The following is a 27,021-nucleotide window of genomic DNA, read 5'->3' as shown; positions in this document are numbered from 1 at the left end:
CATTGTGCGGTTTGGAGGTATAGAAGATTTTTGTGGTCGGTGAAGATTGTAACCGGGTGTCTTGCCCCTTCAAGAAGATACCGCCATTCCGTCAGGGCCACTTTGATTGCCAGCAACTCCTTATCCCCTATGGCATAATTCTTCTTCACCTGAAGCAACTTCCTTGAATAGAAGGCACAAGGGTGGAATTGACCTTGGGGAGATTTTTGAGAGAGCACCGCTCCAATGCCCACGTTAGAAGCATCAACCTCTAGAAAGAATGGGGAGGAAGAGTCGGTTTGCCTGAGAATAGGAGCTGAGGCAAAGGCTTTTTTGAGGAAGTCGAAGGCCTCTACAGCGGTTGATGGCCAGGATTTAGGGTTGGAACCCTTCCGTATAAGGGCCACAATGGGTGCTACAATGGTGGGGAATCCCCGGATGAAGCGCCTGTAATAATTGGTGAAGCCAAGGAATCGCTGGATAGGTTTCAAGCCCAATGGAAGTGACCATTCCAAGATTGCCTTCACCTTGTCTGGGTCCATTTGTAGTTTAGATCCGGATACGATGTAACCTAAGAATGATATTTGGACGAGTTTGAAGGAGCACTTCTCCAGCTTACAGAACAAGTGGTTTTGGCGTAGCCTGGAGAGGACTTCTGCCACGTGGAGACGATGGGATGTGAGGTTAGGAGAGAAGATTAGAATATCATCTAAGTACACAACGACACAAACATAGAGCAAATCTCTGAATATTTCATTAACGAAACTTTGGAATACAGCAGGTGCATTGCATAGACCAAATGGCATTACCAGATATTCGTAATGACCATCACGTGTATTAAATGCCGTCTTCCACTCGTCTCCGGCTCTGATCCGAATAAGATTATAGGCGCCCCTTAGGTCTAGTTTGGTGAAGACACGAGCCCCCTTGATCCGATCGAAGATCCCAGTGATGAGTGGGATGGGATAACGTTTTTTATTGTTATAGAATTCAATCCGCGATAGTCAATGCATGGCCTCAAAGATCCATCTTTTTTTTTCACAAAAAAGAAGCCTGTTCTGGCATGGGGTGAAGAAGGTCTGATAAAACCGCATAGAAGGTTCTCCTTAACATACTCTGACATATAGGAGGTCTCAGGTGATGACAAAAGGGTATACTCGACCTCAAGGAGGAATCTTCCCGGGCAGGAGTTCAATGGGACAGTCCCATAAGCGATGGGGTGGCAGATGTTCAGAGCAAACTTTATCAAACACATCCAGGAAGGAATGATAGTGCTAGGGTAGAGTTGTGAATTGAGGTGAAGTATAAATGGCTCAGAGAGGTTGCACTCAAGTGAGACACTTCTGGAAGCACACAGGATCCCAAGAGAGAAGTTGAGAAGTGGATTAAATTATCTGGGGGAGTGCTGCTGGAGCCAGGGTAGGCCCAAGATGATGGGAGTCGTGGTAGAGGGAAGCACATGGAAAGAGATTTCTTCATGATGAAGTACTCCAACTTGCAAGATGATTGGTTTGGTACGAAGTTCCACAGTACCATTAGCAATTCGGGACCCGTATATGGCTGTGATGGAAACAGGAATCTTCAAAGGCACCGTTGGTATGGAAGCCTGTGAAACCAAAGAAAAGGAAAAAAAATTCCCAGCTGCTCCTGAGTCCAGGATGGCAGAGGTAAGAATGGGACCCGTGGGCCCATAGAGGGTAACAAGAAAGGAACAGATATTGGGAGTTTTAATGGAGGGAGAGGTTTTGGAAAGCCCTAATCTGACCTCTCCGGAGCAAGTTAGGGTCTGGCATATCCCGGACTCTTGGAGCAGGAGTTCAAGAGATGTCCTGGATCAGCGCTGTAGAGGTACAGCTTGTTCTTGAGTCTCCTGTCACGTTCCTCTGGGGTCAGACGGGAGTGCTCAATTTGCATGGGCTCATCCACTGGTACCGGATGGGAAAAGTGAGGCGCAAATCTAGTCGGAGCATGCCGGGAAGCATCCTTCTCAGAAAACCTCTTGCGGAAATGAATATCCACCCTGTTGCAAAGCGAAATATTAAAGTAATTCTATTGTTTTCAAAGAAGCATTGCATAAGCGATTGTATTGTGTTTCCGAAGCACAAAGTAATTTATTTTTAGCAGATGTGAAATTTAACAATTCAATACATGATTATAATACAGTACAGCCAATACCAAACGATAAATACATACCGCGCTCGCATTGCGCTTGCTGCGCTCCCACGGGTACCAGTGGAGAATATTTCAGTGCAGAATACTGTGGTCAGAGAATGACTAAAGCCAGTAGGAGCACAGCTATATTATATACACTCAGTGTTACAGAGACAACAATGCAGATGATGTGGCTTGTTTCTATAGGTCCAGGCTTCAGGCGGGTCTAGTGTAAACAGGTCATAGGCTAGTTCAAACAACCCCCTTTTAAGGCTGAGGGTCAACATTCCAGATGATTCTCCCGCCCAGAAACCAGTCTAAGCTAGTCTATTTACATATTACAGTCAGCATAACTTTAAGTATTTATTCCCTAACATCACTAACTAGAGTATGCAATGTGCGATCTCTTCGGCGAATGAACCAGACAACTGCTGATGAATAGGGGATTAATATGATACCAGACATGACACCTTTCCTATAACCTGAACCTTAAATAACACTAAGGTGTATATATATAATCATAATATATAAACTAATAATAAACTAGATACTATCTGCTCATAAATCACTGTATAACGGAACCAATATGAATATGAATTATATAAATAACTAAATGATGTAATGCGAGTGCTTGCGTGCGTATTTTACAGTGCGATCGCAGTATGCCACATGTAGCGTGAGTGCAATCCCACAACAAAACAATGTTAACCAATATATTTCGTTCATCCAATTATACAACTTCGACAGTTTCACGCTTTGATAGTATAATAAACTATCACCTTAAAGATTTTATATGCAGGATCTCAGTACCACGTTTCATTGCTATGTAATGCAAGTCCCCCTTGGTGTATGAACATGCTGTCTGTAGATCTAAGCAAGTTATCATAAGAGAGAGTCTTAGTCCTCAAAACGATTTCTTCTTTTACTACAGACCGTATACCTCTGGAGCTTGGAGATAACCTTTTTTTGTATGCCCCTCAGGGGTACAATAAAACATGTAATACATTATTTGGAGTGGTACAGAGTACAATAGAAAATATGTCAGTTATACAGAATACTCTACTACAGTTCTTCATGTCTAAAAGGTTCATCCGACCAACGCATGTCTTTAAGCTTTGACAACATTTAAACATTTCATGTTCACCAATAACATCATAAACATGAGTTACAATATACATTCCAATAATATCAACATTTCTTTTCTTCAACACTTGTGGGGCGGGCTATTGTCTGCTCGTTCTTCCCAGTTTCCCAATACTCAAGTTTCTTTGTACGTGAAACAGTGATCGGCTTGCCAAATATTGGGAGACTCCAGACAAAGGGACCTAGTTGTCGTACTTTTCCCCTAGTCACCTCCCACCCATAATTCTAATACCTCAGGAATATTTAGTGGAAAGAGAACTAGTCCTACTAGGTATAATTACTGAGGCACATGAGAGAACCCCCAACACTTTTTGGTCTACAGCCTAACCCACCCAAGAATGATAATCACTCTCAAGGATGCCTGCTCAAGTCCGAATATTACTGGACTGGCATCGCTGGGTGTACCTCTCTTCAACTATGGGGTCAACATACTTACGGACGTAATGCTACTCAGACAGTAGCCCCTCACACTTTCTCCAAGCTCCAATGTTTCCTTTACCCCTGAATTGAATAGAGTAATTGGCTGGACCGATTGTGATACTAACTTCTCCTTCATCCCCAATTCCTCAATATCATTACCTGAACCAGCCTCTGTCACCTGTCAACAATCAAAAGAATTGACCAACCTGAAAAGAGAATGTGATGAGAGAAACACAGAACAGGAAAACTACAACTTCATGCTGGACAACTGTCTTAGCCTTTGGCTCAAGTGCTACTAACTGCATTCCAGGCCTTACAGAACAGATTCATAAGTGCACTTGGACCCTTCTCTGAGTGTTGGCCCCTCTGCAGTGGGTGAAATGGGCACCAGTGTGTCTCTGCTACCTTTGAAGTCGTGATGCTGGTAGCCTACACCTGGTACCTGTCTGTCAAATAACCTGAGCCTAAGAAATTACTGTTCCACAACTTACTCACCCGGTCCAACATCCTGACAGTTAGTGTGACTTTTCAGGAAACAGTGTTTTGAACGTTCTCGGTTGCTGTCTCACCGTTTACCTTCCCTCCCAAGGTCTAAGCTAGTCTCTCAGTTACAAACTCATCCCAAAAGGGGTCAAGAACATTTCAAAAGTCAACAGGTTAAGAGGCAGCCCAGGAGTGACCTTGATAGTGGGGAAGGACTAGTGGCCAAAGCTATCAGCCCCTTCATTCAAGTTTCAACCCTCATTCTATTCAATTCGTTCTAACTACTACTATTACTTTATGTTCACACTGGTTTGTGGCTAATGAAAAGTATGTAATTTGTTACCACTACTCATACATTATACATTTATCATCAATAACATGAAAACCCCTATAACCTATTATAACTCTAGGGCTATCACCTTGAATAACAAAAGCTTTGAGTATGACATAGTAATACATTAGACACGTTTCAATACACCTTTACCCAGACATATTTCATCGGTACACCAGGTGGTAATTGGATGACGTGGATTTGTTTTACCTGGAGAAAAACCCATCTGCAGAAGGGATATAGGATGGCTCTTCCTGACATTCTCTCAATCAAGACAGGACGTTGCCGTCCTACTAGCTTGAGAAGAAATGTCTGGTGCACCCCAATATACTCTTACCAGCTTGCATATACCTTCTGTACCTAGCTGAGCCAGACCATGTGCTGCCTCCGCTAGGTCTGGGAGATACACTCCGGGAGCAACTTGTCTACCTTGTCCATCTCTCCAGGGTCCGCCAGACTCCTAAGCACATCTCTTCACCTTAAAGACAATTCATTTTTCAGGTAACACAAATCTTCATATATTAACTAATATGTGTATTGTGTGTGTGTGTGTGTGTTCACATTTTAAAACAATACAACGAAAAACGAAACAAAGCATAAATTTGTCAGCTGTCACATAAAACCCTGCTGTCTATTTGACAGCTATGTTCGCCCTGGTGTGACCGCCATGTATGGTCGTGTGTGTAAATGTGGACTTTACTAGCAGCTACTTCAGTTGGTAGCTGTGTCACTGTATAAAGTCCTCTATGTAGTGTCCTACTCATGTGCTGGTATTGCTATAAAAAGATTTTTCAGTCAACTCAATGTCGCCACCTAGACTATAAAAATGCTGAAGACCAAAGTATAGCAATCGATTTTCCCTCTGCCAACTCACATGCCATTCTCATTCAGCTACTTGACTAAGTGAGAAGGGCTAAGGGGTCTATTTCTATAACACTTTCTTCAAATATAACAGTATCCAGTACATGTCTGTCTAACAGTGAAAAAATATAAAACACGAAAATTCTACATTTTCTATGGTTTCACATTATGTTGTATCTTGTGGAAAAAATCCTACTCCAATGTTCTACCCAGAGATGCATATCTGTATGCCTAACCTCTAGCGATCTCTTCACCCTTTGTGCATAAATATAAAGGCACACTTTGTATAGGAGGCAAAAAGCAGATATGCAATCTAAAAAAAACATGAATCATATTTCCACAACAAAAACTTTTTGCTTAAAAACCAGCATTTTCATACACATAACACCAAATCCCTAACTGTTTCTGTGACTTGTGTCAATCTAGTGTGTGTATCTAGTGTATATATCGTCTTATGCCAAAATAAAATGTCTTACCCCCATTACTGAGACCATGTCTACGTCTTTTTGTATCTCTATACAAGAGAAGAGAAAGAGAGATACTAGCATAGATATAAAGAATGAGAAAATAGGAGAGCAACGAATAATAAGAATACAAAGATTTGAATACAAGGATTTAAAAACAAACAGACATGCAGAAAGGAAGATTTTACAGCAAGCATAACAGCTGGATTGGACACTATGGGAAAATGGCTGTATTCATTCCACTAATCCCCTTAGCTATTTGCTAAACTATGACCCCTCCCCATACTTGACTAGGGGGTCTTACATCAACCGTGCTATCCAGTGTCGTCCGTCATTTGTTCATTAAGAACTCTGTATCACCATTACTATATACCTTTGCAACGGACTTCCTGACATATGATAGAGAAATGAAAGATTAACTTTTAGTGACTCATACTTATCTGAAATACATAAAACAATATTTTGGAGCAAAGTATGTACCTACTTCATTTTTGGATAATGATTCTCAGCCAAACAAATTATCATGAGTCATTGCAGCCTAAAACAAAGAGTGTTCCAATGATCCATTGTTAATTTGTTTTTCAAGAGTAATTTTTCTATTTCTCTATCCCATCCCCTTAAGCACTAAGGGCCTGAGTCATTAAGGAGAGCAAAGCATAAAAAAGGAGTAACATTTGCACTTGGGCAAAACCATGTTGCATTGGAGGGGGAGGTAAATTTAAAATATGGGGACAGATTTATAGTTGGGGTAGGGCATGTCCTAGATGAACTTTAAATTTCAGTGCAATAATAAAGAAAGCACGTATTTGTGTTCTAGATGAAAAAACAGCCAGTATTTAACTTATGTGGAAAATAATAAACTAATTTGCACCCCTTGCATTGTAACATGGTTTGTCCCAGAGAACATTTACTCCTTTTTTGCCTTAATGACTCAGGCCCTAAATCTATATTTCTTTCATCTACCCTTATCTCTGAGAAGAAAAAAACAAGATAGTTATCTTAAAACAGCAAATGAAACAAACATTTTCAGTCTTTACCATCGGCCAGCAATCAGGAAAGCAAACATATGACAACATAAACAAACAAGCAAAATCAACACAGTATACTTTTTAAATCAGTTTCTTTCTAAACCTGCACACTAATACTTACCACAGATTAACATTTACCTTGCCTTGTAGGACCTTGGTTTACCTTGGTTGTAGGACTACAGTTATGACCTGACTTCTTGAGTTGACTATAGTTGTCCCTCAAAACATTTACTGCTGTGAGGTGTGCAGGTGCCTGTTAGAAAACCTCTGAGACTTGTGTGCGCCTTCTTTGTGGGTGTTTATGTGACCCTCCTCTAGGATTGTGTTTTTCTTTTCTACAATCCTTCCTAATATGTCCTTCTTCTCTGCAATTGTAACATCTCAATATTCTAGGTTTCCTGTTATGTGGGTTGTATGCTGGTGGTCATGTGTACAGTCCCTCTAGTGCTGGGATACTTACCATCATTACCCTATCACTTAGTGTCTCTTTCTGTTTAATTATACTTCTATCATGTCCTATAGCTGACTCCCTGAGAGCACTTACAGTGATTTCTTTCCAGTTTGGTAATGAAGTTTGCACCCTTCTTTTCAAGTTTTCCCTGAGGCCATCCATTAGAACTCAAACAGCAACCTCCCTGTAGTGTACATTATCATTTATGTCTGATACCCCAGTGTAATTGGCCATCGCTATCAGAGCCCTGCAAAAATAGTCTGTTGCATTTCCACTGTCCTTTTGTTTGATAGTAAAAATTTTACTCCAGTCCACTATCGTAGGAAAGTATATGGCTAACTGAGAAATTATGCGTTTAATATTTTCATGGTTATCACCCTCTGTTGAGGATCTATCCTCCTCCAACATACAATCCTTAATAAACTTTTGTATATCAGTAATGAGAGGAAGACAGGTCTTCAATAATACTCTCCAATCGTTATTAGTTGGCTCGTACACATTACCGTAATATCTAATAAACTTCTGACATTTGGCCAAATCTTTTCTAGGATCAGGGAAATCAGACAAAATTGAAAACATTTCAGACCTAGTCCATGAATCATGTTTTGCTACATGTTTTAGAAGAACTTCACCATCTCTGTCTGCCTTCCCATTCGGAACTGCTGTTGTGCGGACAGGATGCAGACCTACCAAATCACTAAATCCTGAAATAGTTGCTGGAATTGCTGTTGTAGTACAATGAATGTCCCCCTTTCTATTAATTTCCATATTATTCTCACCGATTTCAGCCGCTGCCCCTGCTGGTGGGATTGTTCCTTTTCCTTGTCCGTGTGGTGCCCTTTTCACATTACCAGCATGAGTATATAAATAAATGATGATGATGATGATGATGATGAGTAATGGCCAAAATGACGGTGGATACATTTCCTTCTTCTGAAACATTACTCTTAACACAACTTAATACAACATACAAGTTTCTGGATACAGTTTTTACAGTTTTGGTATTAACTATACTTTCCGCCCCGACCGAATTTGTCGGGGACGTGCTTGCGCTCAGTTCTCCACGCTTTGCAACGCACACTTCCGCTGAACATGCGCTTCCTTGCCACGTGTACCCTTCATGTTTCCACAATTTTAAACAGTCATCATGTTTAATTCTCGTTTTTGTTGATTTAATCAACCACACTTTATCTTTAACATTATTAAACACCTCCGACTCAAAACTACCTATGTTTGGGAAAAGTTTCACACACTCCCGAATCATCTTGACCCATTTGTCGCAGTATGCCTTTGCATACGCACCATATTTATTATGCATAACATATTTTGCAGAACTAACCGGCCATTCATTAGGCAGCACAACATGAACTATCTCTAGCGTTTGCTTCGCATCCATTGTGAAAACAACCTATTTTTGAACGCTACGCAAAAAGGGCCTTTTTACCTGTTCTCGTTTCAAACAGAGCCTGCTAGAGATTAACCGTGGACGATTTAATCAGGCTACGCCACCCACCTCCTAACACAGAAATATCAATGTGGACTAAAGGGCTATCAGCTCCTCGATACCCTTGACTCTCCAGCAAAATCTGTTTTCACCGTATACCTTGTATACTACTTATTCAAATCATATACTTCTTCAATACACCGTATACTATTCACAATACTGTATACTACCGAAAAACTGCACCGTATGCTACTCAAAATACCACATACTACCATAGAACCACACCATATACTACTTAAAATATTGTATATTACTTAAAACAACACCGTATGCTACTCAAAATGCCACACACTACTTAAAACGACACCCCACCATATATTATTATTATTATTATTAATTTTTATTTATAGGGCGCCACTAGGTATCCGTAACACCGTACAGGGACGGACAGAAACACGATACAGGGTGAGACAGCACGGTACAGTTAACAAAAAGCACAGTAACTCAGAAGCTCAATGTACAGCTAGATAAGAGGTGAGATCCCCCAGCGGGGTAGAGAGAGGGGTAGAAGGGCAGGAGGACCTCACAGAAGAGACAACTAGCTGGAGAGCAGAGTTAAGATGGCTGAGAACAGAAGGAGAGGAGGCCCTGCTCGAAAGAACGTACAATCTAAGGGGAGGGTAGGACGGAGAGAGACGCAATGGTAGGAGGAGGGAATGGGGAGAGCGGCGGCTGAGACGGAGAGGGGGGGAGAGGAGAATGAAAAGGAGGGAGGTAAGAGGGGGACAGGAGGGAGGGCTGGAGTGGGAGGGGGGTAGGGGGAGACTGGGAGGAGGTCAATTAGGTGGGGGACTAGAGGGCTTTAAGGAAAAGGTGGGTTTTTAAGGCCCGTTTGAAGCTGGACAGGTTGGGGGAAGTTCTGATGGAGCGGGGGAGCTGGTTCCGTATATTCCGTATAAAATACTGTATATTACTTAAAAACTGCACCGTATGCTACTCAAAATACCACATACTATTAAAAATAGTGTTCTCATTTCAAACACAACCTTGACCGTCCAGTCCACCTCATCAGGCAGCAATCGATATCCCTGTCTTTTCAATAGTAAATCACCTCATTGTCTGTCTTTTTTCAGCAGTATACAAATTCTTCCCTTATCTATCTCTTTTCAACAGTATGCAAACTCTTCTCTTATCTTTATGCATACCATTCACATACAAACTTTTGTTTTCTGCATAGAAAATAGATTTCCCAAACAATGGTAATATTTTTCAGAGGTTTTAACAAGTGATTATAACATATATAACAGACTATAAACATGATTGTTTAAGCACGTGGCAATAATACCGGAAGTACACATACACTATGCAGGAAGTACACATACCCTATGCAATGCAATAACTTTTAAAACGCAAAGCTACAATAAAAAGAAACATTTTTCTTTCTTGTCCCTAGATTCAAGTTAGCGTTCTTTCAGATTATGCAACAGCAGACATTCGGTTTCTCAACACAGAGTGAACAACAGGTTTTGAACACATTGCGTTCTTTCCCGTATGTGACGCATCTTCCACCCTTTGTTGAGGAACCAAAATCTGCAAGCATTGCGTACATTCCGGTAACGTAGCCACCAACTCAGAGCCCCCAAGTTATTAAAGTAATTCTATCGTTTTCAAATAAGCATTGCATAAGCGATTGTATTGTGTTTCCGAAGCACAAACTAATTTATTTTTAGCAGATCAAAAATTTAACAATTCAATACATGATTATAATACAGTACAGCCAATACCAAATGATAAATACATACCGCGCTCGCATTGCGCTTGCTGCGCTCCCATGGGTACCAGTGAACAGTATTTCAGTCCAGAATACTGTGGTCAGAGAATGACTGAAGCCAGTAGGAGCACAGCTATATTATATACACTCAGTGTTACAGAGACAACAATGCAGATGACGTGGCTTGCTTCTATAGGTCCAGGCTTCAGGCGGGTCTAGTGTAAACAGGTCATAGGCTAGTTCAAACAACCCCCTCTAAGGCTGAGGGTCAACATTCCAGATGATTCTCCCGCCCAGAAACCAGTCTAAGCTAGTCTATTTACTTATAACAGTTAGCATAACTTTAAGTATTTATTCCATAACATCACTAACTAGAGTATGCAATGTGCGATCTCTTCGGCGAATGAACAGGACAACTGCTGATGAATGGGGGATTAATATGATACCAAACATGACACCTTTCCTATAACTTGAACCTTAAATAACACTAAGGTGTATATATATATATATATATATATATATATATATATATATAATCATAATATATAAACTAATAATAACCTAGATACTATCTGCTCATAATTCACTGTATAACGGAACCAATATGAATATGAATTATATATATAACTAAATATTGTAATGCGAGTGTGTACGTGCGTATTTTACCATGCCATCGCAGTATGCCACGTGTAGCGTGGCATACTGAGTGCAATCCCACAACAAAACAATGTTAACCAATATACTTTCGTTCATCCAATTATACGACTTTGACAGAAATCATAGCTTCAAGTGTAGAGGGTAATTCCTGTGATGCTAAGGCATCTTTGATTTTATCGGATAGACCCTGCCAGAAGGTAGCCACTAAAGCATCATTGTTCCAGCGCAGTTCAGATGACAGTGTTTGAAATTGGATGACGTATTGAGCCACCGAGCGGGAATCTTGACGAAGGCGGAGGATGCTAGATGCTGCTGAGGTGACTCTTCCTGGTTTGTCGAATATTCTACAAAACTTTGCTATGAAAGCAGCACTATCCGCCAGGAGAGGATTATCACGTTCCCAAAGAGGTGAAGCCCAGGCTAAAGCCTGGCCTGATAGGAGTGATATGAGATAAGCCACCTTGGACCGCTGAGTGGGGAAGTTCTGTGGCTGGAGTTCAAACTGTATTGAACATTGATTCAGGAAACCCCGGCATAATTTTGGGTCCCCGTCAAACTTGGAGGGAGTTAGAAGGCGCAAAGTAGAATTGAAGGGAAGAGGTGCGACAGGTTCCGTAGGACTTGCCGCCTGGACAACTGGAGGTGCTTGGAAAGAATCAAGGCGAGCAGCGAGGCTTTGAAATCCTTGTAGAAGCTGCCGCTGAATCGAATCTTGTTGCTCCACTCGGCTAAGCAAATGCTGTAACATGTCTTTCGCCAAGAGTTCCACGTTGGGATCCGTCATGGTAAAGAAAAGTTTGTCCTGTTCCTACTGTCACGGTCTCAAGCGATAGCAGGTCTTTACGATGCGAATCCTAGGATCTGCACAGTTTAGCGCTACACCAACAGGGCGCATAGTCTAACGAGCAGACGGTGTTCACCAGGAACCGCCGCAAAACAGTATGGTCTTAGCTGCATCTGCTCGCAGGTCGCGGCCCCTGCCAGAGTACTGAGCGTGACCCTGCAGGGAAGTCAGGAGACAAAGGGACAGTTGGATTACCGGAACAGCTGAAGGAACGTCATCTCCGTAGACCGGGGATGGATCTGTAGGTATTAGTTGGAGCGTGAGCTCAGGAGACCAGCAGGTAGGATAGCAGGTACTTGATTGGAGCGTAAGCTCTGTGGACACTAGAGTAGAAGGAACCTGATTGGAGTGTCAGCTTTGCAGACGAGTAACATAGCAGGTACTTGAATATAGTGTCAGCTTTGCAGACGAGTAAAGTAGAATAGTCGGTACCTGAGTGGATTGTCAGCTTTTCAGATGAGTAGAGTAGATGCAGAGTAGCTACGTCTAGGTACCCAAAGGCAACTGAGGAACAGGCACTGAGTGAATGGAGGAAGTGCCTTTTGTATTTGGAGCCCAAATTGTCTGGCCAATGAGGAGGCAGCCATAGGTTTTATAAATCGCGGGTCTGCGAATACAAGATGGCGGCACCCAGGACCGAGTGGAGCGCCGGAGCGTGGTAAGTTTCCTGGGGGTCGGGTGGGCTGCCCGATACCCCAGCGAGTGATGCAGAGATTGCAGATAGACTATATTCAGTTACCCAGGGTAGGGACATGTGAGTATGCCCTTGTATGCACTGACCTTTTCTCTAACTGCCCAGAGGCCTGGCCAGTGGCTGAAGCAACAGCAAAGAACACAGCAAAGAAATTGATTAGTGAGGTAAACTGTAGATATGGAGGTACCTGAGACAATAGAATAAGAGAGAGGACCACACTTTACAGGAGAACTAATGCAACATATGATGCATTATACATCTATTATCAATAACATTATCAATAACATGAATACCCCTATCATCTATTATAACTCTAGGACTATCACATTGAATAACAAAAGCTTTGAGTATGACACAGTAATGCATTAGACACATTTCAATACACCTTTACCCCAACATATTTCATTGACACACCTTTGTATACTTGAGGATCCTGCATGGTGGTAATTGGATGACGTGGATTTGTTTTACCTGGAGGAAAACCCATCTGCAGGAGGGATATGGGATGGCTCTATTGGTATCATTTTCCTGACACTCTCTTAATCAAGATAGGACGTTGCTGTCCAACTAGCTTGAGACAAAATGTCTGGTGCACCCCAATATACTCTTACCAGCTTGCACATACCTTCTGTACCCAGTTGAGCCAGACCATTTGCTGCCTCCTCTGGGTCTGGGACATACACTCTGGGAGCTACTGGTCTACCTTGTCCATCTCTCCAGGGTCCGCCAGACTCCTCACCACATCTCTTCACCTTCCTCAGGTAACACAAATCTTTATATATTAACCAATATGTGTATGTGTGCATGTGTGTGTGTGTGTGTGTGTGTGTATTCACATTTTAAAACTAAAACAATACAATGAAAAACAAAACAAAACATAGATTTGTTAGCTGTCACATAAAACCCTGCTGTCTATTTGACAGCTATGTTCGCCCTGGTGTGACAGCCATGTATGGTCGTGTGTATAAGTGTGGACTTTACTAGCAGCTACTTCAGTTAGTAACTGTGTCACTGTATAAAGTCCTCTATGTAGTGTCCTACTCATGTGCTGGTATTGTTAGAAAAAGATTTCTCAGTCACCTCAACATCGCCCCCTAGACTAGAAAAATGCTGAAGACCAATGTATATCAATCGATTTTCCCTCTGCCAACTCACATTTCATTATCAGTACCTCACATTCAGCTACTTGACTAAGTGAGAAAGACACAGGGGTCTATTTCTATAACACTTTCTTCAAATATAACAGTATTCAGTACATGTCTGTCTAACAGTGAAAAAAATATAAAACACGAAAATTCTACATTTTCTAGGGTTTCACATTATGTCGTATCTTGTGGCACAAATCCTACTCCAATGTTCTACACAGAGATGCATATCTGTATGCTTAACCTCTAGCAATCTTCTGTCCTCCTGTCCTCCCTACCCTTTGTGCATCCATATAAAGGCACATTTTTGTACAGGAGGCACGAACCACAAAAAAAAAAACAACAGATATGCAATCTATAAAACATGAATCGTATTTCCACAACAGAACCTTTCTGCTTAAAATTAGCAGTTCCTATTTGCATGAAAACAAAACCCCTGACTGTTTCTGTGACTCATGTCAATCTAGTGTGTGTATCCCTGAATTTGTCTTATGTAAAAAAAAAAAAATATGTCTTAGCCCCATTGATGAGACTGTGTCTGTTTTTATCTCTACCAGAGCAGAGAGAGAGAGAGAGAGAGAGAGAGGGAGAGAGAGAAAGATAGAGAGGTACTAGCATAGATGTAAAGAATGAGAAGTAAGAAAGCAATGAATGATAGGAATACCAAGATTTGAATAGAAACATACATGCAGAAAGGGAGATTTTACAACACAAAATTGACAGCTGGATTGGACTCTATGGGAAAATGGAAAATTTGCTAAATTATGACCCCTCCCCATACTTGACTAGGGGGTCCTACGTCAACCGTGCAATTCAGTGTCGTCCGTCATTTGTTCATTAAGAACTCAGTATCACATTGACTACATACCTTTTCAACGGACTTTCTAACTTATGGCAGAGAAATATAGAAGTTAACTCTTAATGACTCATCTGAGATACATAAAACAATATTTTTGGAGAAAAGTATGTACATACTTCATTTTTGGATAATGATTCTCAGCCAAACAAATTATCATGAGCCCCTGCAGCCTGAAGCAAAGAGTGTTCCAATGATCCATTGTTAATTAGTCTTTCAAGAGTAATCTTTCCATTTCTCTACCTCACCCCTTTAAACACTAAGGGCTAGATTTACTAAGCTGCGGGTTTGAAAAGTGGGGATGTTGCCTATAGCAACCAATCAGATTCTAGCTTTCATTTATTTAGTAACTTCTACAAAATGATAGCTAGAATCTGATTGGTTGCTATAGGCAACATCCCCACTTTTTCAAACCCGCAGCTTAGTAAATGTAGCCCTTAGTCTATATTTCTTCTATGTACCCTTTATCTGTGAGAGGGAAACAAGATAGTTATCTTAAAACAGCAAACAAAACAAATATTCCATTCTTTTCCCTCGGCCAGCGATTATGAAAGCAAGCATGTGACAACATAAAACAAACAAACAAAATCAACAAAGATTACTTTTTAAATAAGTTATTTTTCTAAAAGTACACACTAAGACTTACCACAATATTATTTGCCTTGCCTGGTCCTAATTTCCTAGCCTTTGCTCTAATATTTTCTTTACAATCTTTCCTTAAATGTTCTTTCTTAAGACAGTTAAAACACTTCAAAGATTTCTGTTTCTTTCGTCCCTTATAGTGGTTTTTATAATTCTGAGGTTGTGAATGTAGTTTTTCTAACGACTGGATACTCAATATCATTAACCTATCACTCTGTGCTTTTTCCTTTTTACATATATTTTTATCATGTTCTACAGCATGCTCTCTAATTTCTTTTACCGTGAGACCTCTTCAATTAGGAAAAGAGGTTTGTATCCAGGTCCTTAGATCCTCCCGGAGGCCATCCATTAGTACTGCAACAGCTACCTCCCTATGATGTGGATTTACCCTTATATCTGATGTCCCTGTGTACTTAATCATGGCTGCTAGAGCCCTAGAAAAATAATCAGTTGTAATCTCATTACCTTTTGTCTGATGGTGAATATTTTGCCCCATTCCATTGTCACTGGAAAATATATGGCCAACTCTGTGATTATACGTCCAATATTATTCTGATTGTCATCCTCAGTTAAGGGTTTATCCTTCTTCACCCTACAAACCTTAATGAACTTTTGTATATCAGTATCGAGAGGAAGACAAGCTCTAAACAACACTCGCCAATCTTTATTAGTAGGCTCATGTGCATTATCTAAATGTCTAATACATTTCTGACACTTGGCCAAATCTTTTCTAGGATCAGGAAAATCAGACATAACTGTAAATAGTTCCGTCTTAGTCCATGGAAAATACATTGCTACCTGTTTCATAAGAACTACACCATCTCTGTCCGCTTTCCCATTGGGAACTGCTGTTGTGCGGACAGGATACAAGCCTACCAAATCATTATGTTCTGAACTAATTTCTGGAATCGCTGTTGCAGTACAATGAATGTCTCCCCCTTTGATAACCTTTACATTATTCTCACCAATTTCAGCCGCTGCCCCTGCTGGTGGAACCATTCCCTATCCTTGTCCATGTATGTTACTGGCATGGGCAATGGCTGAAATGACTGTGGGTACATCTTCTTCTAAAACATTACTTAAGACATCATACAACTTACTCATTACATTTTTTACATTTTTGGTATTGACTGTACTTTCCACCCCGAGCACATTTGTCGGGGGCGCGCTAGCACTCAGTTCTCCATGCTTTGCAACGCACGCTTCCGGAAAGCTTATTTCCGGTACGCTTACTTCCACTGAGCACGCGCTTCCTTGCCACGTGTACCCTTCTTGTTGCCACAATTTTAAACAGTCATCATGTTCAATTCTCGTATTTGTTGATTTAATCAACCGCACTTTATCTCTAACATTATTTAACACCTCCGAGTCAAAACTACCTATGTTTGGGCAAGGTTTCACACACTCCTGGGTCATCTTGACCCATTTGTCCCAGTATGCCGTTGCATACGCACCGTATTTATTATACATAACATGCTTTGCCGAACCAACCGGTCATTCATTAGGCAGTACACAACTGGCCATGTCTTCTTGGCCCTGGACGATTTCAACAGGTATGTCCCCTAAAATATCAATGCCCTTCCTAGTTTGAGTACTGTACCACTGTTAGCAACCAATATCAATCAAGAATATCAGTGGTTGCAGCGTATTTCCTCCCACATCTCCCAAGTCGCAATCACGGCTGCACTAAATCAACCATGCGGTTCGATTGCACCGCTTATGGATACTAACTATTAGTAAACTTTGCGATTACTATTGGGAATGCCGCGAAAACCTGTTATTTTCGCTTCGAGTATGCCTGCCATGCATACTCTGTGGTGTCTCTTTATCACCTGCTCTTTGTTAGAACAGAACACCACTCACACAAAGGTTTCGTTATATCCTGCTCACCCCTAGAACAGAACCTTTGTTGTCAGGTCACTTTATTTACCATGCCCCGTCAAACACACCTGAACCAAAGCGCTATCAATTTTCAACAATTCCCTGCTGCCCTCTCAATACTCAATAACGGCTTTACCATGCGGTCAACTCGCACCGCTTAAAGATAATTTATACCATCTCTGTCCGCCTTCCCATTGAGAACTGCTGTTGTGCGGACAGGATGCAGACTTACTATTTATCACTAAGCGTCGTGATTAGCATTGAGCGCGCGAACAAAAACCTATATTCCGTTGCCAGTATACTTTTGCCTTTATGTATAAATAACATTCACATACACACATATAACCTTTGTTTTTTGTACAGAAAATAAATTTCCCAAACAATGGCACTATCTTTTCAGAGATTTTACCAAGTGATTACACTATGCATATATAACAGACTATGATCATGACTGTTTACACATGTGGCAACAATACCGGAAGTACACATACTCTATGCAATGCAATACCCTTTAAAACGCAAAACGACAATAAAAAGAAACATTTTTCTTTCTTGTCCCTAGATTCAAATTAGTGTTCCTTCAGTCTATGCAACAACGGATATTCGGTTTCTCAACACAAAGTGAACCCCAGGTCTTAAACACATCGTGTTCTTTTCCGTATGAGACGCTTATGTCAATCCACCCCTTGTTGAGGAACCGAATACCGTAAGCGTTGCATACCTGTCGATAACGTGACTCACCTTCGAACCCCCAAATTATTAAAGTAATTCTATAGTTTTCAAATAAGCATTGCATAGGCGATTGTATTGTCTTTCTAACGCACAAAGTGATTTTTTTTAGCAGATGTAAATAGTTAACAATTCAATACATTATTATATTATGATACAGTACAGTACAGCCAATACCAGAAGATAAATACATACCGCTTGCGCTACGCTGCACTAACCACGGGCACCGGTGGACAGTAATTCACCTTTGAATACTGTGATCAGAGTAGACTGAGACTGGTGGGGGTGCAGCTATGATTATATATACAGTCAGTGTTACACAGTGAACAATAGAGATGACGTAGCTTGCTTCTATAGGTACAGACAAGGGTGGTTCCAGGGTAAACAGGTCATAGGCTAGTTCAGACCAAGGAATCCAAAGGTGGGGGTCGTCTCTCCAGGGGATGTGCTCCAGTTAAAATGAGTTCATTAGCATTTCACATTCTGATATCAATTTGGCTATCCATTCCCTAACATCAACAACCAGAGTATGCAATATGCGATCTCCTCGGCGATGGAACCGGACAGCTGCTGATGAATAGGGGATTAGTATAATATCAGACATGACACATTTCCCATAACCTGAATCTTAGATAACACTAAAGTGTACATATAATCATAATATATAAACTAATAATAAACCAAATACTGTCTGCTCGTAAATTACTGTGTAATGGAACCAGTATGAATATGAATTACTTAAATTACTAAATATTGTAATACGAGTGTGTACGTGCGTATTTTACCGTGCGATCGCCGTATGCCACGTGTAGCGTGGCTTACTGAGTGCAATCGGCCAATAAAACAATATTAACCAATATACTTTTGTTCATCCAATTATACGACTTTGACAGTACATTCTCAGCTTCTCTCTTCCATTCCAGATCCAGCAGAAATATTAGGGACTCACACACTGGAGCCTTGGAACCTCAATTTGACGGTCCATATGAAGTCCTACTTACCACGCCCACATTATTTGTTAAGGTTGGAGAAAAAGGGACTTGGATACACGCATCAAATTGCAAGAAGCTGTCGGTGAAAATAGGACAATGAAACCTTTTATGGTGTTGATAGGGATTGTGACAGTGCTAATAGGTATACAGGCACAATAGATGCCCACAGTATTTACACCGCTTCAGGTAAACATGGGTTGGGATAAGGAGTTTCCGTACATATTTAACCGATCTTTGTTTAATTAAGTCAACTTGCAAGGAAATGTGTCAGCATTGTTTAATTGGACTGAATGTAGCATGCGAAGTATGTCTCAGAAAGCACAAAAAGATAATGCCTAGACAGAGCTTAAGACAGGGAATGAGAAGGTGTATTGAAGAATGCTTAATATTACGTCCATGTTATGGGTAAGAATCCCAGCTAAAACCTTACAATGTACAGTCTCCCGTTTTCATTTTCAGGGTGTTTGTTCAATATTACTCATTTGACTTGGAAAAATTAGACCTTTGTATTCAGCCTAGATTGAACTAGAAATTTGGATATCTGGTTTCAAATTGAGCAATTGCCTGAAAGCGATATGACAGTAAACCTACAGGAGATCATTAATTTAGTCAATGATACTGAGGTAATGTGACTACATTTTAGGGAAGGTAGGGATGTGGTTAGTTTTTAATGAAAAGAGGGGACTGTGAGGTTTGAAAATCAAGGATATTGGTTAATAAAAAGTAAAGCACTGCTATACAAAGGTAAAGAAAATTTTTCTTACATTTGTAAGTCCAGTTTACAGCTATGTAAAAAATCTTAATATCAGTAGAAGTACCAGAACAATTGAGACATGAGATAACACCTGGCTAAAAGGTTTTATTTCAAACTTTGAGGAAACTGTATTATTCTATTGAGTGCTCAGTACATATAACATGCATAATTAATTACACCTCTTTTGATAATTGTATAATCACGTACACAGTATTTCATGAATCAATAAAGCCAGTCTAGGGGTAGTCCCTTAGAGCTGAGTTGAATTCATCACAACCTGTGATTGTGTCTACTTTCCTCTCCAGCCAGCTGAAAACAGGAGCAGAGATTCTTAGGCCGTCTCACCGGGGCCAGACCTCAAGTACCCTGACAAACTCTTGCTAGAATGGAAGATTTATAAAGAGGCTTGTCTTGCACCCATGATACAGGATATACAAGGTGTGCTCACTGATACACTGTCAGCACACACTTACAATTTTTCAATCACTTGAAGGACAATGAGCACTGGGTCACAAACCATGGCAGCAGTGACCTGTGTCAGTGCTCAGTGGCCCGGGTGTGCATTATGTTATGGGAAAGTCATTGTACATAAAATTGCTAAATGATATAGGTCATGCACATTTGTTGAATTGGCATCTGGACTGGGAAGGAACAGGTGAAGTCAGATTAGATGCATGTTACACTTTATGAATAACAGAACACAGAAGTGAATTCCAGATAGTCAGTGACATCATAGAAGTGCTGGAGTGCATATCTGCAGCTATAGGTTAAGCAACTGCAAGTCTGTCTTGCCAGACCATTGAATAATTCCTGACCAGTGTCCAGCATACTATTACTTCTGATTGCTCATATATATATATATATATATATATATATATATATATATATATATATATATATATGAAACCCAATAGTTCTAAGCTATAAAGCGCTTGTAAAGTGCAAGTATAAAATGTGAATAATTAATACTTAAATTCAGTAGGCAGCTCCCCAGTCGTTATGCACCTGTCTGCAGGTGTGATACCTAGTAGAAAAATAGAAGACAGGGGGCGCCACACATAGTGCAATTATAAATGATACACAGTGGTATTCATCCAGAGATATAAAATTCCCGTACCAGATATTCAAAGTAGTCAAGGCAATAATTATGTGAGAGAATCCCTCTGATGGACCCACGAGTAAAAACTGGTAATCAAGGTAATCCTGGATAGAAGATATCCCCTCCTGATATGGGGCACGATGAACAGCTGCAAACTCAAACACAAACCTCAATAGTGTGATACCGTAAATGAACCACACCTGAGTGCTTAAAAAGCCCAGAATTTAATAGCACAATTTTTCACACTGCAGGCTCTATAAAATAAATGCCCGTACATTAAGCAAGAATTAAAACAGTTTAACTGTCCTATGGACACTCGTAGATGAGGAAGGTACCAGCCGGCGACAATCCAGACATCCAGAAAATGATATTACAATATGCTGGGTGTATTTTTCATCATCATCAATAAATACTACTTCACTCTAGCACCAACCCATGTATAGATTGGCATAAGTGGGGCACATTCAGTTCCCATAGCTGTGCCCCTCACTTGTAAGAATAATTTGTCATCAAATGAGAAGAAATTCCTTGTAACGGCAAATTCTAATAATTGTAGTACGAATATATTATGTTCACTTTTTACTTTGGTCTCCAAAAAGTGTTTTGCAGCCTCAAGACCTTTATTATGTTCAATGCTGGTGTATAAGGCCTCGACATCACATGTACATAGCCAGGTATTATCTTGTAAAATATGTTTTGTATCTTGCTAAGTACATCTGAAGTGTCACATACAGAGGGGGGTAGAGAGGACACAAATTCGCGTAGGTGAGTATCTACATAGATGCTAGCTTTCTCAGTGAGATTTTCTTGACCCGAGAATATTGGTCTCTCTGGTGGTCTTTTATTATTTTTATGGACCTTAGGGAGTATATAAAATGTGGCTACTCTTGCATTATCTATCCACAGGAAATCATAACTAGTTTTGTTTATGATTCCTTTTTCATAGGTATGTTTGATCAAATTTTGATACATTGATAGAAATGATATCGTCGGATTAGAAGATAACTTACAGTAACAATTTGCATCATTTAGTTGTTTATAGGCTTCTGTTTCATACTCTTTAATCGACCACAAAACCACATTCCCTCCTTTGTCAGAAGGCTTGATTATTATATCAGTCCAATTGTTGATTTCTTTTATTGCTTGTCTTTCTTCTTGTGTGACATTACTTGTATGTCTAGAGTACTCTATCAAATTATCTAGTTCTTTTGAGACAAGGTCAATATAGATTTGTACTTATGAGAAATATAAGAAAGAGATTCAAGAAATAGAACAAAGGATAAAAAGAGACAGAAATTCGCTAGAGATAAATATGATTTTGAACACAATACGGTGTTCAAATGGAAACAATGGAAAGCTCGGACTAGAACACATACTTACCAATCGGGCTATTCCACATCAGAAATAGAGACATCAGATGGAGAGATATGTGAGAGCTCAAATGAGCGATCAAACTCCCCAAAAAAATATTTTTTAGGAGGCAATTCAAGGTCACTAGAATTGGACAGGGCCATAACAAAACGAGACGGGTTTACAAAAACAAAAGAAAAAGAGAGAGAAGGGATTGGGATGCACCTTCCCAAATACAACACAGGAAACGGCGTTATTAGAAGAAGATAACGCTTTGAGAGTTATAAATCTATCTAATAAAGTCTTAACACAAACACAAATATCCATCCTCTCGAAAGGTCTATCTTTCTCCCCATCCACAAATATGAATCGATTCATCATTGAAAAAGATCTACATTTATTTGGTAGAAAATTATTACTAAAAAAGTTCTTCAAACAGAGACAAACAATGAATCAAGACACTAATAATATTACAGAACTAATGCAGACAGATACGCAAGATCAAGCAATGATACAAATTCTTGAAGAACTGCAAGATGAATAGGAGAATTCTATTATTGACCATGAATCAAAACAAAGATTAAAAAAGAAATTCACATTCACTCCTAATCCATCAATATGCCCAAGTACAAATCTATATTGACCTTGTGTCAAAAGAACTAGATAATTTGATAGAGTACTCTAGACATACAAGTAATGTCACACAAGAAGAAAGACAAGCAATAAAAAAAATCAGCATTTGGACTGATATAATAATCAAGCCTTCTGACAAAGGAGGTAATGTGGTTTTGTGGCCGATTAAAGAGTATGAAACAGAAGCCTATAAACAACTAAATGATGCGAATTGTTACTGTAAGTTATCTTCTAATCCGACGATATCATTTCTATCAATGTATCAAAATTTGATCAAACACACCTATGAAAAGGAATCATAAACGAAACTAGTTATGATTTCCGGTGGATAGACAATCCAATAGTAGCCACATTTTATATACTCCCTAAGGTCCATAAAAATAATAAAAGACCACCAGGGAGACCAATAGTCTCGGGTCAAGAAAATCTCACTGAGAAAGCTAGCATCTATGCAGATACTCACCTACGCAAATTTGTGTCCTCTCTACCCTGCTATGTACGTGACACTTCAAATGTACTTAGCAAGATAGAAAACATATTGTTACAAGATAATACCTGGCTATGTACATGCGATGTCAAGGCCTTATACACCAGCATTGAACATAATAAAGGTCTTGAGGCTGCAAAACACTTTTTGGAGACCAAAGTAAGAAGTGAACATAATATATTCGTACTACAATTATTAGAATTTGTCGTTACGAGGAATTTCTTCTCATTTAATGACAAATTCTTCTTACAAGTGAGGGGCACAGCTATGGGAACTACATGTGCCCCCACTTATGCCAATCTATACATGGGTTGGTGCTAGAGTGAAGTAGTATTTATTGATGATGATGAAAAATACACCCAGCATATTGTAATATGGCTACGCTTTATTGATGATATATTCTTGATATGGGAAGGAGACATTTTGATAGAATTTATTAACCATTTAAACATCAATAGGTTGAATTTAAAACTCAACTATGATATCAGCTCAGAGAGAGTTACATTTCTGGATTTAACAATCTCTGTGACAAGGAATTTACGTGACCTACTAGTACATAGTCATTTCCAGAATAAAGCTAAACAACCATTTATTCGGACAACTTTAGCAGGCTTTTATCCTTGTGGGAACTGCAAAGCATGTAAACATACAGTAAAAACTAAACAATTTGTAGACAAATTTCAAAATTGTCATAGAATTGAGAACTTCATAAATTGCAAGTCACAAGGAGTTATTTATTGTTTATCCTGTCCTTGCCAGTTAAAGTACATCGGCATGACCAGTAGACCCTTTAAACAATGTCTACTGGAGCACATCGGAAATATTTGAAATGCAAAAGAAGATGCCAGAAAAATGAAAACCCTGACATCAGTGGCACGCCACTTTTTCAGAATACACAATAGTGATCCCAAATCCCTAACAGCATTCAGGATGGAAAAAATAAATTTAGGGATCAGAGGTGGTGACGTGAAACAGGCATTATTGAGACAAGAGGCAAGGTTTATTTTCCTCATGGATACGATATACCGCAGAGGATTGAATGACAACACCAATTATACTGTCTTTTTATGAATAAGCTATCTGAAATATGATTACAACGATAACAAGAACCAATGTCAATTCACATAAGATGAACATGACCATTAGTTATGGCATTTCATGTTTTAAATAAGCAATTTAATTTACACTAACTTATGCCTCTGGTAATTCAAATCACACAATCTGTGATATTTTATATCATTATAGATCAATAATATTGAATACAATTAAAATATGATGTTAAAAAAATCTCACTTATCGAATTTTTCACTTACTAGCACTTGTTTTATATTGTTTACTTGTACTATGATACCAAGTAGTTTATGGCATCTCTTATTATATTAGTTTATTAAGTGAAGATTTTTCTTCTCCTCCTATTGGAATTTTCACATTCACTTTTCCTTAACAGTGTGATCCTAATAAGATACTTGATAATAACTATTATCACATAACTCACTAACAAAAATATACTCCAATTAATTTATTCTCACTATATGTAAGATTAATATAAGGATTTTATTCACATAATTTGAAATATATTACATCATAATGATCTATAGGAATAAATAGCTCTTTTTAAGTTTTACTGCAAGCAACGTTAGAATACAAAACTAAGCATTACCAAATTGTTTCATAAGCCAACATATTATGCTGGACATCGATTAAAAGAAGGTCCTAATTAGAGATGGTCACTGACCCCCGTGTTTTGGTTTTGGATTCGGTTTTGGATCTGGATTACCGTCGTGTTTTGGTTTTGGTTTTGGTTTTGCAAAACCGCCATTGCGTGTTTTGGTTTTGGTTTTGGTTTTGTTTGGTTTTGTTTTGCTATTTTTTTGGAAAATCCATGTTTTTGGGCCTAAATTAACCCAATTTAGTGCTCCAACTGTTTTAGAGACAAGTAATCTAATTGTTGAGGTAATAAATCATCCAAAAAAACAGTTTAATTCTTCGTTGGTAGGCCTATTCTACACACAAAACAGATTGTCTTCCTCTCCATCTATGCATATTGGCAATGCAGCCATCGTCTTTGAATGTGTATTACAAACTACACTTATAGTTAAATATGTAAAGAAATGGAAAAAGCCAGTTTGGTTTCTGTCTCTCAAGGCCCCCCTCCACTTGTATAAAATACCAAAAAATTCAGCCATTATAGACTGTACAATATTAATTGACATGGAGAAAGCCAGTTTGGTTTCTGTCTCTCTAGGCCCCCCTCCACTTGTATAAAATACTAAAAATTCAGCCATTATAGACTGTACAATATTAATTGACATGGAGAAAGACAGTTTGGGGTCACTCTGTCTCTCTAGGCCCCCCTCCACTTGTATAAAATACCAAAAAATTCAGCCATTATAGACTGTACAATATTAATTGACATGGAGAAAGCCAGTTTGGTTTCTGTCTCTCTAGGCCCCCCTCCACTTGTATAAAATACTAAAAAATTCAGCCATTATAGACTGTACAATATTAATTGACATGGAGAAAGACAGTTTGGGGTCACTCTGTCTCTCTAGGACCCCTCCACTTGTATAAAATACCAAAAAATTCAGCCATTATAGACTGTACAATATTAATTGACATGGAAAAAGCCAGTTTGGTTTCTGTCTCTCTAGGCCCCCCTCCACTTGTATAAAATACCCAAAAATTCAGCCATTATAGACTGTACAATATTATGAAAAATGGACAAAGCCAGTTTAGGGTCACTCTGTCTATGACACCCTACCCTTAAGGATAAATTGCCCTAACAGCAGCTTTTCAAGATGGTATGTGATATGGAAATGCCACAAGTCCCTTTCCTCTTTGGGGGTAGATTGCACCCTACACTTACATAGAAAGTTTTAAAAAGATGTTATCGGCATCATCTTCAGCTTAATCCTCACCCTCATCAGTGTGTATGTCATCATCACAGACTATCAATTCATCGCCGCTTGAATCCGCCATTAGAGAACAGTCAATGCTTGGATGTCTTGGATGGTGAAGGCCTTCCTCGTGGAAGATGTAGTTCATTTTTATAAACATCATTTTCTCCACATTTTTGGGAAGTAACCTTCTACGGCGATCACTGATTAAGTTCCCTGCTGTGCTGAACACTCGTTCAGAGTACACACTGGAGGGTGGGCAGCTTAGGTATTGCAAAGCAAGTTTGTACATGGGTTTCCAAATGGCCTGCTTTTCTTCCCAGTAAGGAAAGGGACTGTCTGACATTTCCATATCAACTACCTCTTGAAAGTAATCCTCCACCATCCTTTGCATGTTTATACTCATATTGGATGGAGTTATGGGCAAAGTGACACATTTTTTTGAAAAATCCTTCAAACCAGCCCAGATGTTAAATTGTTCTGGTCTGCCCCCTGTGTCTTCCCTGCTTCTTTTTTGGAAATTTAATTTTTTACGAGCAACAGCTTGAGAAAGTGAAGGAGGACACGTCGTCAAGCCGACGCCCAGTTCAGCGGCCAACTTGCTGAGCAATAGCTCCTTGCAAAAGTTCATATCTCGCTCATTTACAAGTAAAGACTCAATGTAGGTTTTAAACCTTGGATCAAGCACAGTGGCCAAAACGTACTGATCCGAGTTCAAGATCTTAATAACTCGAGGATCATTGTGAAGCGAATTAAGTACTTGATCGACAAGGCCAACATACTTTGCTGAATTGCTTGCTTTCAGCTCCTCCTTCATTTTCTCAAGCTGCTTTTC

This window comes from Mixophyes fleayi, chromosome 4 (genome assembly GCF_038048845.1).
Source record: "Mixophyes fleayi isolate aMixFle1 chromosome 4, aMixFle1.hap1, whole genome shotgun sequence".
NCBI classification, from domain to species: Eukaryota; Metazoa; Chordata; class Amphibia; order Anura; family Limnodynastidae; genus Mixophyes; species Mixophyes fleayi.
The sequence above is the reverse complement of the archived record's forward strand: the minus strand, read 5'-3'. Positions refer to the sequence as shown.